Source organism: Sceloporus undulatus, chromosome 5 (assembly GCF_019175285.1).
Source record: "Sceloporus undulatus isolate JIND9_A2432 ecotype Alabama chromosome 5, SceUnd_v1.1, whole genome shotgun sequence".
In the NCBI taxonomy this organism is placed as follows: Eukaryota; Metazoa; Chordata; class Lepidosauria; order Squamata; family Phrynosomatidae; genus Sceloporus; species Sceloporus undulatus.
In genome coordinates, this window is record NC_056526.1 from 117,391,154 (window position 1) to 117,405,966 (window position 14,813).

General features: G+C 38.7%; 1 protein-coding gene across 8 annotated transcripts in view; it reads right to left on the reverse strand.

Moving 5' to 3' along the window:
* Positions 1–14,813, reverse strand: part of RBM47 (RNA binding motif protein 47) — a 96,202-nt gene that overhangs the window by 18,499 nt on the left and 62,890 nt on the right. Inside the window, exon 1 of one of the 8 annotated variants that reach the window (XM_042469350.1) lies at positions 484–547. The exons of the other annotated variants lie outside the window; for them this stretch is intronic. The gene's annotated coding sequence lies outside the window, so the exon portion shown is untranslated. Of the gene's footprint in view, positions 1–483; positions 548–14,813 lie in introns of those variants that run through there. 8 annotated transcript variants of the gene reach the window in all.

Sequence of the window (14,813 nt, forward strand, 5' to 3'; positions counted from 1 at the left end):
AAATTATTTTTAACACAACTACACCCCAACGGAATAGTCATTAGTCACCTTCATTTAACAAAGAAAGCCCCAAATCTCTAACTTCATTGTTTCAAGTCCCAATGCCAAATTTATCTCATCTGCCTGAAGAGTGATCTACTCACAAGGTCAAAAGAATCAGATCCAAGAAAAACACAAAGCTAAATTAATAATGTCTTGCTTGCTTGATTTAAAAGAATGGCAACTTGTTTTTTGCATGCGTGATTTTGAAATCTTAAAAACATGAACCTATTTCTTATCAAGTTTTAGGAAACCTGCATGCATTGCTAGAAATGAAATGAACTTTTAAAGACATTCCAACATTGTGGGTCAAGGCTTACATTTATAATTATTTCATTTCTTCTTAACCGTGATGTAAGTAAGAAGCAGCTGTACTTTTAATCTTTGTTTCTGAATGTAAAATCAAACACAATCCTGCATTGAAAGAGTAGATTTTCCTCTTACCTTCCTAGTCCTGCAATTGCAACAGGTTGCACCTTTGCTTGAATAACCTTTCCTCCTAGTCACGAGGTCTTTGTAACTCTGTTATACAGTACACATATCACTTTATTGGTCAATGAGCTTTGGCTATTTAAATTCCGTGGCAGCAATTTGCTAAGGGCACCTCGAAGGAGTCCATATGGGTGGGACTGAAACTAGGAAAGGAAATTTTCAAACTGCCCCTGCCCCAGTGCAGAAAAGTTTACCTCGGCAGTTTATAAAATTAATTGAAAAATCCCATCTGTAACTAATGGATTTTTATGAGGCCAGTTGACGCTTTAAGGGAAAGAATAGGAGACACACACTTTGACATTTTCCCCAGGGAGTAGGAATTTAAAACAGAAAAGGCTTAAAACTCAGTCTCTGAGATTGGGAGAAAGGGAGTCAACCAAATACAAACAACATCTTCCCAGCACAAGGCGTTGTGCAAATAGTTTGTGTGACTCAAAACAGATAAGATAAGTTGGAAGGGCAAATTTTGCTTGATAGTGGGATTTTTTTTAACTTTATTTTGAGCTAAGTCTATTTTTATGCTAGTTTATCAGAATTCTTGACTGCTTATGATGATACTTTGACTAGCCTAGCAGAAATTCAGTGTGAGCGACACAGCAAAAATAAAAATAAAAAGACAATTAATGCTCAAACACAGAGACAGGCACATATACAACATACACCTGAAAACCCCAATCTCAAATTCCATATGCTCAAGTAGCATTTGCAGTTTTCCCAACAATTCAGCTATGAGGGAAATTTGATGATAGATAGGTACCGTACTAAAAAGAAAAGGGGAGGAATGAAACATGATTCATGACATAAATATGGTCTGTACATAACACTAGGCCCCAGAAGCAGTCAGGTAAAGTAAACACCACACCTTTTCAAGCAGTTGCAAGAGAAAACCAAACCAAAAGGCTTTTTGCTGGGTGAATTTGCCAGTTCAGCAAGCTAAAAACAGCAAGTGGCGGGCAGAAAAGTGTAGTTCCAGGATATGATAAATTATCAGAGTTTCTAAGTCCTCCTACACAAGGTTAAACACAAGCACAGTAGCATGACAATTTGATATCCCACTAGTATGAGCAAGTTAACAATTCTTCCCAGCAAAAGAATAAATAAATCTGTAATTTTTGGACTCTACTTCACCTTGGTAACTCATTTTTCAGAAGTAAACTTGAAACACACAGGATTATTTCAAAGAAATAAAGCAAGTTGACTTATTAGCCTTGAGTCAAAGAGTTTGAGTTGAGAAATCTCTATTTCAAAAGTCACTTCATCTACAAATTTGTTCCTTAAACTGGTAATTTTCTCCATTGATTCTGCTTCTATAATAGTGGAACGACACAGTCCTGTTTGATAAATCTAAAAATTACACTGTACATTAAGGAATACTTGAAATGCACATTAATAATACTTAGCATTAATCTTGCCGTGTTTGCTCCAAAAGGATGGTGAATAAAACATCTGTCACAATCAAAATAAACTGGACACAAGAGGACATAGATGTAATCTACATGTTCTTAGAGACTTTTTATACATTAGTAATGAACGCACATTTAATGGCAGTCTGCCCCAAATTGGTTCCTACAGATGGGCTGGACTACCACTCCTAAAATCCCCAGCAAAATTGGCTGTGATGGCTGAGGATAAAGGGAGAGTGTCATCTATTTTGAGGAAGGCTGCTTTATAGTATTTCTCAGTGATATACCCACAGCAAAGCATTTGCCATGAAAAGTGTGCATTATTATTTACTGTTGTTCCAGTGCTCTCAGGAACCATGCGACTGGTCTTTGTAAAGGTTTTTTTTAGCCAGGCAGATCTTGGAGCTTTGTAACTCCAGAGCACACAAGTTCAGAGAAGATGCCAGCCACAGATGCTGGCAAAACATCAGGAATAAGCTCTTCTAGAACATGGCCACATAGCCTGAAGAACCCACAAAAAACTATTTTAAGGTTGCTGTGGGGTCCCAAGCCAGCCCCACTGCTTAATTTTCTTTTGTGTGATTTGCCCATAAAGCCACCTGCAAAAGGACCACTGGCGTTTTCTTCCTTTATTTGAAAATACATTATGGCAGTGAACGTTAAGAAATTCTAGTACAGCCTACAAGGAAGCACTGGAGTTAATGCCAAAAAACAAAAACAAACTCCCCCTGAAATATCATGTTTCCATAGCTTTCATCCTCTTCTTCCAAATTTAATTTATTTTAACTCTATCTAATCCTAAACACATCAGTTGAGGTTGTTGCCAACTTCCCCAGGATATGAATTACACCCATTATGGGAAATGTGGCCAAAATAATCTTACTTGTGAACCAAGAAAAGCTGAGTTCAGTAACTTTGCATCTATCTTGCAAATTATTAAAGTTTTAAATTTATGTGATGATTCTGCCCACTGTTATTGTTTAATTGTTTTAATTGTAATTGTCCTTATGTAATTTTAAATCTTAATTGTATAATTCTCTTTTTAAGGGGGGAATATTTTGTATATATTGTTGTATCATTTTAATATTGCAAGCTGCTTTAATTGTTTTGACAAAAAGCGGTGTAGAAATAAAAGTTTTATATTTATATTATATTTTATTCAAAATAACCAAATGTATGCATGCAGGTTTAATCTGCATAATTTATTCTGCATCCTAGATGTAGAACTAAGTAGAAATTCTGCCACTACTAACACCACTCCTTTCCACGTTTTGCAGAACTGGTCATTTCACATGTAAACTATTTTCTTTGCAAATTTACATGCAGGGGGAAGGAACACATTCACTTAATGTAACATTTTAATGAAAGAGATCCAGCAGGCTTTTAAAATTATGTTTTGTTCAAATATAGCAAGTGTCACATTCTGATATGATACTCTGACTATTTATCCATACACCCCAAATTTCAACATTAAGATAAACTGATTTTTCTCTTTTTGTCTAAGATGTAAACAATAAACAATGCCGCTATTATTTAACCTCTCTGATTCTGTTGTGAAATTTGCCAGGCTTTAAAATCTGCATACTTCTTTTGTAGAAATTTAGTTGAACTTTTTGCTTCTAATAACCTCTTCTCTTCAGAATATAAAATGTACTTTATAAAATTTTACTTTGTATTATTATGTAACTGAGGCATAAATATTCAACATATGTGTATGTGCCTTCCAGTTGCCTGGATGTATGGTGACCCCTGGAATTTAATAGGGGTTCTTAGGCAAGGAATACTCAGAGGTGATTTTGCCACTTCCTTCCTCTGAAATATAGCCTACAGTACCTGCTATTTATTGACAATCTCCCATCCAAGTACTAACCAGGCAGACCCTGTTTAGTTTCCAAAATCATACAGGATATGGTGCCTTTAGTGTACTTAGGCCCTCCAACCTTCAACATACCTGGAACCAAATGCTATCAAACTCTGTATCTTATTTCAGAGGACAAGGGGAAGGATTCAGATATTTGAAAGCAAAGAAGCTTCTGATTTGGATATCACAGCCTCCACAGCAACACTGCCACTAGGTTTACTACAACTGTTACAACATATAGTTGAGAGAGGGATAAAACTGAGAGTGAGGTTGGCTTGTTTTTTAATTTCAGCAAGAGAAGGAGTGAATTTGCAAAAATAAAATGGTGGAGATCTTATGAGTACAAAAAGTGATTCAACTTAAGAAGATTAACTTGCAAAAATCTAAAAGCTAAAGAAGTGACATTGGGACAATTCCCCCCCCACCCTTTCTGTCATTGCTCCTCCATCAATTAAATTACTACTCATCTGTCCTTTTATATTTAAATGTGTGTATGCAGAGGCAATATGATCTTCATATTTATTAAGACAAAAGATCATAGTTATGTTTCCAGTATGGTGATATAGCATCATCATCATCATCATCATCATCATCATCATCATCATCATCAATTCTCCATTCTAGAATTCCCATGTGTATTGAAAACCCAACTAAATATAATATCAACATATGGCTGGAAGTGACTTTCTCTTTGACTGTTTTGCTGCTTACACACTAGAACATGGCACTGCATTTTCATAGTTATCTGGAAATGGTTTTAAAGTGGCAGTTCCACACAAGCATTTAATATAGTGTAACATTATTCACCAGTCCTCACCCAATCCCCAATCATGATCCTCTTGTAATGTTTAGTTAATAATAATAAAAAAACTCCTGTTCAGCAAATGTTATCTGAAAAATTCTATTTATAACTTGTACTAGATTTTTATTCCACTTTCACAGAAAAAAGATCTCTCAAGGCACTTTACAATCAAAATTAAAATATAAGCCACAAAGAGTAATCAGCTCACTTAAAACATTAGAAGTAAAACAGGAGCCTAAACCACTTTCCAACACAAATCTGCTAAAACAGATGTAAAAGAAGCAGCAGCAGAAGCAATAAAAGTTTAAAAATAGCAGAACAGCTTTAACTAAAAACAAAATGAAACAAATAGCTTTTCAAGATCCGTCCATAGTCCAGCAAAGGAGTCCAAGGAGCTTATTGCATGAACTTTAAAAGCATTTCATGCCTCTCAGGCTGGGACGTGGGATGGAGGCAGGGATTATCGCATGCTAAATCACTGCCTAATCACCACCCGCCACCAGCCCGGGTCCAAGCCGGGTCCCAGCTGCGTTCCGTCAACACTTTTTAGAAGTCGAAAGCTTTCCAGCTTCTAAAAAGTGCGAGCAGAGCACGACTGGGATGCGGGCTGATGGCAAGCAGCAATTTAACATGTGATAATCCCCACCTACATCTTGTGTTCCGGCTGCAGCCCGGGAGGCTTGAAACGCTTTTAAAGTTCATGTAATAAGCTTCCAACTGTACTTCCACAGAATAAATTTCATAATATGGAGCCAACACTGAAAAACCTGTCCCCTGAGCTCAGTTCACCAATCTAATTGATCTAACCAGAATGCAAGTACAGTCTTCAAGACTGGTCTTGGGGATCAGTTATAGTTATAACTCAGTCCTTCATGAAATTGCTTCCAGCTGAGCTCTTATCATTGCTACAATGACTATTTTCTGTTCCAGTACTGGGATATTTGGGCAGAATTTAACAGAGAATCAACATCAAACTGGCACAGCATAAATCTCCATGGAGGTGGTAAAGGCTGTTCCCTCTGCCCATAACATAAGGTTGCTACTTCCATGTTGAAGAGGAACTGGAAAGAGCTGTAACTGACAGCGGCCAGGAACATACTATTGTGCCCAGTAGTCCTCTGGAATTGTTGCATACCAGAAACAAGGTCCTGTTGAGCTCTGTTATATCATTGGCCCCTAGCTTGTGCCTTGGTTCTGCCTCCTAGTTTTGCTTTTGCTCCTGACTGCTGGTTTGTTCCTGGTTTATCTCAGACTGCTGCCAAAAACTGAGCAGCCCAATGCAGCAAATATATTGTACTACTCCCCTTATTTCTGTCGCAAATCAGGTCTAAAGCAATGATAACAGGTGGGCACTACAGAACACAGTGGGATTCAATAGGCTAACAACAAAGGATGCTCAGAACAAAGTAAATACTGTAGATATTAACCCCAGAGGAAGAGCATGTTGCGGATATAAATCTAGTTACCATAATAAACAGTAGAAGTGTGTTCTTTGTGCAGTGTTTCATTCTTTCTAGACAACACTGTTGGTTCATACAACAGCTAATTTTTGACATCTTCAGAAAACAGGTTAGAACTTGAAGGTATTTTTAATATAGATTTAATACTGAAGTAAGTATTCCAAAAGCCTTTGCTGTGTATATATGAATATATGAATATATAACTATGATCATAGACATCAAAAATCCACCAAACAGAGGCGTGTTACAAACGCGCGCATAGTACGTGCTCCATGCGTATTAGGATTAGGAAGAGCTGTCTCTTCCTCACGGCCCCCAACCCTAGTACACGCGGAGCGCATAAGAGATGGTGCCACCCGTCCACATGGGGGCCGCCATCTTTACGTAGCGGATGTGCTGCGTCCGCACGTCGTACCCCAGATATGACGCCACGAGTGCGTGACTAGCGCCTCGCAGCGTCACATCCGGGGCCCAGGAAGAAGCGCGATTTTTGCACTTCTTCTTTGCTGCGTCCGGGAACCGGGTGGTTTGGCTGCTGCGGTTCCTGGACGCAGCAACCGGCGGCGGCAGCAGACTGCCGCTTTTCATTGGTCTGTAACACGCCAGAGATACCTTTATTGGGCAACCAAAATGCACAATATACAAGTGGCACGCTTTTGAAGCTCCACTCTTTTGAAGCTTGCAATGTATATATTGTGCATTTTGGTTGGCTCTAACTAAAAACAGCATGATTTAGTTTTTCTTAACTTTAAATAGTAAGATTAGAGTACATAGGCAAGAAACAGTGACTCTTTCTACATCATTGATCATTTGCATTTGGGTAAAATGTTTGTTGCCCCATCAAAAAAGCAGCCAAGTAAAAAAATGGAAAACTGGCAGTGTGGTTCTGTAGCACCTGCTTCTTGAATGTCCTTTTGGAAGTTAAATGGGGCTTGTCATCTTCAAAACTACTTAGAGGATCACTGAGGCAGCCTAAGAGTTCAAGGGGCAAAACCAGAACCACTTCTTATATGCCAAATAAAATGAGAGTGGAAGGAAGCTCTATGGGGAATCCGAGACAGCACGCAATATGGTGTTTGACTGGAGATCAACCAAAAACAACCATCATTTTAATTCTGTTTAAGTCTTAAGGAGCTTTTGGACCACATGCAGTCAACTCAGAGAGAAACCACTGTTGGGACTTTGCACAAAAAACACCCACACCAAAACAAATAGTATTTGCTATTAAGGTTAGCTTGTAAGTGTTTCTCTTTGCAATATATGATGATCTCATCAGCTTGAGAGACATGCACTACATAGCAGCTGTGCTGTCTGTACTTTGTACCTTTCACTTCAACTGATACTTGCTTATTCCTTTTTACAATACAAGTTTCACATTTTTTGGTCTTCTGACTCCCACTACTCCATTCAAATGGATTCATATTTGCACACATCAGCCATTTCCCTGCATAACATTCTGCAAGTCACTGGTTATGATTTATTTTCCAAGAGATATCTATAAATGGTATCAGCATATTTTGAACAAAGTACTTAATATGACAAATTGAAAAAGGAGGAGGATGACGGCTCCTATTCCAATTAATGATGGGAGCTTTTGGAAGTCTCTCATTTACAGGGTTGCCATAATTGGAAGTTGACTTGATGGCAAACAACAACAAAACGTAGAGATAACCTATACTTTGATGCATGTGTTTTGGCAGCTTCTTTGCTTTCCCAGATATCGGTATGCAGTTCAGTACAGACACAACCTGCATTTAGATTTTGAAAGCAGAAGAAAACACTGAATAAATCTGGGATTATTACATATCACAAATTTATGGTAAATTAAGTGGCAGTTACTACACATTTTATCCTAAACTATACTGTAGTCTTTACTGTCCTTTGGATATTACCAATAAATATCATCAGCAAACTAATGAGGTCCCTGGCATGGATGCCTGATGACACTCTTGCTAACCTCTGTGTCCTAAGTAACCTCTCTGGTACTTTGTAAGATATGGGTTCACTCAATCGTTACAGCTCTAGAAGTGCATGGAATAATAATGGAAGCATGACCGCAAATTAAGTGAAGAGCTACCTTTAGAATCTTTCTCAGTGTATTATGTTTTGTCGCTCAGCTAATGAACTGTGCTGTCATTAACTTCTGGGGGGGGGGGGTAAAAGGCACATGGATATTTTGGGAAAAAATATCATAATACATGATCTCTAATGCCTGAAAGTGAATGTTTCATAATCTAGTGTTGTATTATAATGTCAAATGTTTAGTTGCCTGGCCTATTTCCAGTTTTCTGCATACCTGACTGATATAGAAGCAGACAAGTGTCCTGTAAGCATAAACACAGTTCATATCCTATAAAAAGAGCAAGATGAAAGAGCATTCTGATGAAATCAGAAAGAAATATTAGATATTTGGAAGGTCTTTTTCCTATTTTCCTTGTTATAATGCAGGAAATTGCAGCTTGTCAGCTGATTGATCAGTTGAAAAATAAACTGAGGAACACCATTTACTGGGAGGAGGGGGAACTCTCCTTAATCTTCTCAGGACCTTTAAGGTCACCACTGGCTTAAACTTTAGCCCATAATATACATTAAGGGAATGCACTGTAAGGGGGACTGAAAAACACAATTTGTTTTATATAAGATTCTCATTTCTTGCAGGTCTTTGTTGCCCTTTGCATGACAGGCAAAAATCTGGCAAATGCAGTTTTCTTGGCAAGTAAATATAGTAATGGGGACAGGCATTACTTGTTGAATTCTTACCAGTGTTTTAATTGTTGTGCCGCATTGCTAAGTTCCTTAAAGGGGCTTTGAAAAGACAAACAACACAAATCCCTTTACTTTCCAAATACTGGATTAATATGCCACAAAACATAACCAAGGCTCCCCAAAGGCTCAGCACAGAAAAGCCACTTTCAAATATTGTAATAATGCTTCTGTTGATGGTGGAGATATGATAGAATATTGCATCTGCCTCTTCCAAAGCAACATACATTCATTACGATACATGCAGAGAACACTGCTTAGACAACTCTGTATCAGCAAGGTGCTCTCTAGACACATAAAGTATATACAGAGCTCTGTCCACCTGACTGGGAAGCCTAGAAAAGTAGGATGTCTGAGAGAAGTCCTTGCACATTTAGGCCTGTTACAGACTGCCAAAATAAAGCTGCTTCAGGTCTCTTTGGAGGTATGCTGTTTAAATGATGCGTGCATCCTAAGAATCCGGAAGCTGCACCAAAGCTGCACTCCAGTGCTTAGGAATGGAGTGTGGCTTTGGTGCGACCTCCGGACTCTTAGGACCCATGCATCATTTAAATAGCATACCTCCAAAGAGACTTGAAGCAGCTTTATTTTGGCAGTCTGTAACAGGCCATAGTTACATAGGCAGAGTGATTGCTACAACAGGTACCGCAGTGTGGTCAAAAAACCAGAGTGGCCCCTGCTGCTAGTGGTGGTTTCCAGGTTAGTGGGCCGGTGAATTGGCTCTTGTCTTTTTTTTAGTCAAAACTTTAAATTAACTATCAAGTTTCCAAAACCCCATCACTTATTAAAACCTGGAGAAGATCCACAGCTCCAATGACATGGATGCCAACTAGTTGCCACAGCCTGTTGCCATGATTCTTTTCTGTCCACACACCACTTCATGTAGTTAGACTACATCATGTCAAAGGGTCTGCAGTCATGTTCAGGGAGGTATACTACACAATCCATTTGATGTATAGTACACAGTACATAGTACACAGCCAACTTATAGGTATAGAGGTGGGACCTCCATATGAGTTTGAACCAACAATCACAGGTACAGGTGGTTTGAAACATCCACCAAGCCACTTGTTGTCTGGAATCCTCCACCACCATTGTAGAAGCAATATAAAAGAGGGTATAATAATACCTATGAAGGTCCCCTCCTTTTTTTTGTACATATAGTGGTAGTGGGTGATCAGAAAGCAAGTAGCCCTACTAATATGCGACAACTGCAACATTTATTTGTGGGTGAAATGCTAAAGTATCTGCATACTACATATTTATTCATTGTGTAGTTTGATCTATACATTCCTATAGCTATCTGCACCTTCCTGCTAGCGTTTTCAGGGGTAGGCACTGATGTTGTAAATGAGAATTCCAATCCAGGCCTCATTACATATTACAACAAACCACATTCAGAGTTTGGTGGGTTGGGATATCAGGGGAATTAAACTTGTTCCCATATTGAATGTTAAAGTAAATAGAATAGAAGAATTGAAGGGATCATGAAATGGTCATTTCAGAGAGTAAGATTTATTTTGCATGATTACTAGTTTTAATCACATCTATTCTAGAAGCGGTGGCTTAGTGGTTAAGATGCCAATTCTGACAATCACAAGACCAGAAGGTTGACAGTTCGAGGTCCAAGTGATGCATGATGGGGTAAGCTCCTGTCATTAGGCCCAGCTTCTACCAACCTAGCAGTTCAAAAGCATGCAAATGCAAGTAGATAAATAGGTATCACTTCTCAGTGGGAAAGTAACAGTGTTCAGTGCAGTCATGCTGGCCACATGACCACCAGAGCAGTTCTTGGACAACGCTGGCTCTTTGGCTTAGTAACGGAGATGAGCACTGCCCCCTACAGTCAGTTACGACTAGATATTAATGTCAAAGGACTACCTTTTCCTTTACCAATTCTGAATTTATTGTGAGTTTGTTTTCATTGTTCCTAAACACACACATTGTTTGTTGTTCACCCTGGCCTGTGATGTAACTCATGCCAAAGGGTTCAAGTGCCTGTTCCAATACCGGTACTTATACTTACTCTATGTTATTAGCACAGTATGATTGTGTAAATATGTTAAGGCATCCAGAGCATCACTAGAATATGCAAAGCTACACTTTGATAATCTTATGGAAGAAACAATACCATGTCCTGTTGTTGTTGCTGTGTGATTTTAAGTAATTTCTGGCTTATGGTGACCCTGTCATGGGGTTTTCTTGGCAAGATTTGTATCCTAGTAGAGCTCAGTCAGTTCCATCCCCTACAATGAAATCCTGAGACAGAGGAAGGAGAGTGATCTTTTACAGACATGGGTGTTTTTACAAATAGTTTAAAGGTCTTACACAGGAGCTTAAAGTGATAGACGTTAGGCCCTAAATAAGTTGTTCCTGACAGGAGGAAACTAGGGATCATATACAGTAGGGTACATGTAGTTTTTCCAGTTAGAACACTCATTATGACAGTATATGCCTGGGAAAAAAAAAGGCTCAATATGCAGGCATCTGGGTAGATCCATGTCAACAAACCGGCTTCATCAGCCTTCATCTTCACTGGTAAAACTAACTAAAACTTTTGTAAAACTAATAGGTTATAATTGCTTATTTAAGACTAACCGAGCCCCAAATTACCTTAGACTGCAACAGAGACATTTGACACTAATACACTGTAGCTGTAAGAACCCAATCCTCCTTCACCACCACCACCACCTGCCATCTCTCCTCCCCTTGCAATACCATTGCAGCTAAGCGCATATGAAACAGGGAAGCCAGGGTGAGAATGCGGGTAGTAGATGATGTGATCAACCCTGCTAATTACTATAGCACTGGTCCTATAGCAAATCCTACAAGAAGATGAGATGTTTGCTGACTCAGTTGACTTGTTGAGAGTGCAAAGGTAATGGAAGGCATGTATTAGTATTAACAACATGGGGCCTCTGAAAAAGACTTCCAGTTACCTGAAGCAAGGGGGAGTCCAGATTAACAAATCATGCCACAGAAAAGCTCCATCCGCATAGTACAGTGGGCCCTTGGTATCTGCTGGGGTTTGGTTCCAGGACCCTCCATGGATAATAAAATGAGGATGCTCAAGTCTCATGAAATACAATGGCATAGTAAAATGGTGTCCTTTATAGAAAATGGCAAAATCAAGGTTTTTTGAAATATATGCGCCATGGATGCTTGAATCTGTGGATAAAAAATCCATGGATACGGAGGTCTGACTGTAGTAGCTGTATAATGTACACATACTGTACATTTTAATTTTAAAACGGGATGACAAAAATAAGTACACCTGCACAGAAATTCAAGAGAGTTAAGATAGCAGCTCTCGATAAAAAAATATATACAGTAGACTACTATAAACCAAGGAGAAGATGTGAATGACACTTTCCTGAAACAAATTATAGGTATTTCTGATAAGCAAGAATTAGTAAAAATTGGGTAGAGGAGAAACTCCACCTACTCTGAAAGGAAAATATAGAATCACCGGCAAATTCCTGGCATACCTTACTGATAACTACTTTTTTGTCCCCAAAAGATGAAAGAGGGAAACAAGGCGTTCTTGACTTGATCCTAATAAACAGGAGAGAGTGCAAGAATAAGATTAAAGAAGTGGAAAATTTGGGTGAAGTTAATCATGTAATCTTAGGGAAAGCTAAAGTTGATAATAGTCAAATGTAAACTGTGATTGTGAGGAAGGATGGTTTTCATACATTCAGTTGAAAAAAGTTAATTAGGATTCAATGCTAGATATTCTAAGTGAAAAAAGAAGCAAAAATAAGTCAGTGTTCATGAAAAAGAATTATAATTGCAAACCGTTTCATTAGGAAAAACAGGATAAATTTTAAACACACAAATACGCAGTATAGCTACAAGAGCGGAAAACAAACAAACAAAAGGACACACTTAAGCCATGGAAGGAAAGGCAACTCATTAGACACAAAAGGCCCTTTAACAATACACAATTGTGTAGTGTTACACAATCACTTAAATTGCCATGGTTCCATCCTGTGGAAACTTTGGGAGAGGTACTTAGATTTCTCAGCCAGAGAACTCCAGTTCCTCACCAAACTACAGTCAGCTCCCCATTTCCACAGATTTTTTTCATCTACTGATTCAACCATCCATGGCTTGAAAATATTTTAAAAATAAATAATTTAAAAACGCAAATCTTGATTTTGCGATTTTATATAAGGGACACACTATGGGACTTGAGCATCCATGGTTTTTGGTATCCACAGTGAAGTGTGTGTGTCTTGGAACCAAACTCTACTGGATACCAAGACTTCAGGATCCCATAGGATGCAGCAGTGGCAGCTGGAATCGTATATATTATCATATTATAGTGCTGTAACTGCATAGTGTGAAATGACCCAAGAAGCTGAGGGTTAGTTTGAGAAGGTTGCACTCAGAAGGAGGTGAAGCTGGCAAGAGAAGTAAAGCAATAAAAAAGGGTGTTGTCCCAGTATATTCAGAAACCAAGAGGAAGTAAAAGAGAAAGGAGGTTCACTACTCACTAAAGATGGTGAAATGAGAACAAGTGGTAGTGACAATGAGAAGGCAAAACCACCAGCTCCTACTTTGCCTCTGTCTTCTCTCAAGAGCAGAACTTTTTTAACAAGATCAGTGAGTGATCAGGGCTGCAGTTCAATGAGTTCAAGCCTTTAGAGCCAGATGAACTGCATTCTATGTTACCAAAGGAACTTGGAGATACGATCTTACAACATAACATTTTCAAGAAGCACTGAAAAATTACCACAAGAATGGAGACATGCAAGTGGCCATAGGATGGATACAACTCATTTGTTGCAACAATTCCATTGGCTGCCATTATATTTCCAGGCACCTGCCTGTGTTTTGAGATCTAGGTGTGATGTGTGCTACTCTCTGTCTTTTCACCTTGACATGTATACCAGGTAGGGACATGGCCATCTTTGTGGCTACTCTCAGGCTCTGGTACATCATTCCTATCAAGGTGAAACTGGCATCCTCCATAGTATCTTTTTGGAGGCCTTTTGGTTTCCGTAGGTCTCTGATGGCTAACTGCGCAGGAGCAAAAGATCCTGGTATTATTATAGCACTATGATCCATTTAAACTACCATGGCAGCAATCTAGGACTTGTGGGATTTGCAATTTCATGGAGAACCCAGGCAGCCATCTGTTGGATATACTCTGGGTTTCTTGGATCAAGCAAAGAACTGGCATAGATGAACAAAAAAGGTGATTTTCTAATTGTATGATTCTCAAAGCAATCATACTTTCTGTTTGTTATCACATACGTACCACAAAGGGAAAAGTCTAGCTATTTTAGATTCTCCCCCATTTTAGACACAGGTTATAAAGAAATCATTTAGTTTTTACAACAGATATGACAATGGTGTGCAAACTCTGTACTATGTGCAAACTGTAACAGAAAACTCTTAAGAGCTCCAAAAAATGGTAGCACTCTGCAGGATCTCAGGAAACTAAGCAACAGGACTCCAACCCACCGTTATGTCACCACCATCTCATAATCAACAGTAGCAGAAGTTGTAGATAAAAATCTGATACAAGCAATAGGATACAGTTTGCCTCTCAATCTAGAGGTGAAACAAATCCATCTGAGGTCACAATAGGTGATTTTCTAATTGTATGATTCTCAAAGCAATCATACTTTCTGTTTGTTATCACATACGTACCACAAAGGGAAAAGTCTAGCTATTTTAGATTCTCCCCCATTTTAGACACAGGTTATAAAGAAATCATTTAGTTTTTACAACAGATATGACAATGGTGTGCAAACTCTGTACTATGTGCAAACTGTAACAGAAAACTCTTAAGAGCTCCAAAAAATGGTAGCACTCTGCAGGATCTCAGGAAACTAAGCAACAGGACTCCAACCCACCGTTATGTCACCACCATCTCATAATCAACAGTAGCAGAAGTTGTAGATAAAAATCTGATACAAGCAATAGGATACAGTTTGCCTCTCAATCTAGAGGTGAAACAAATCCATCTGAGGTCACAATAG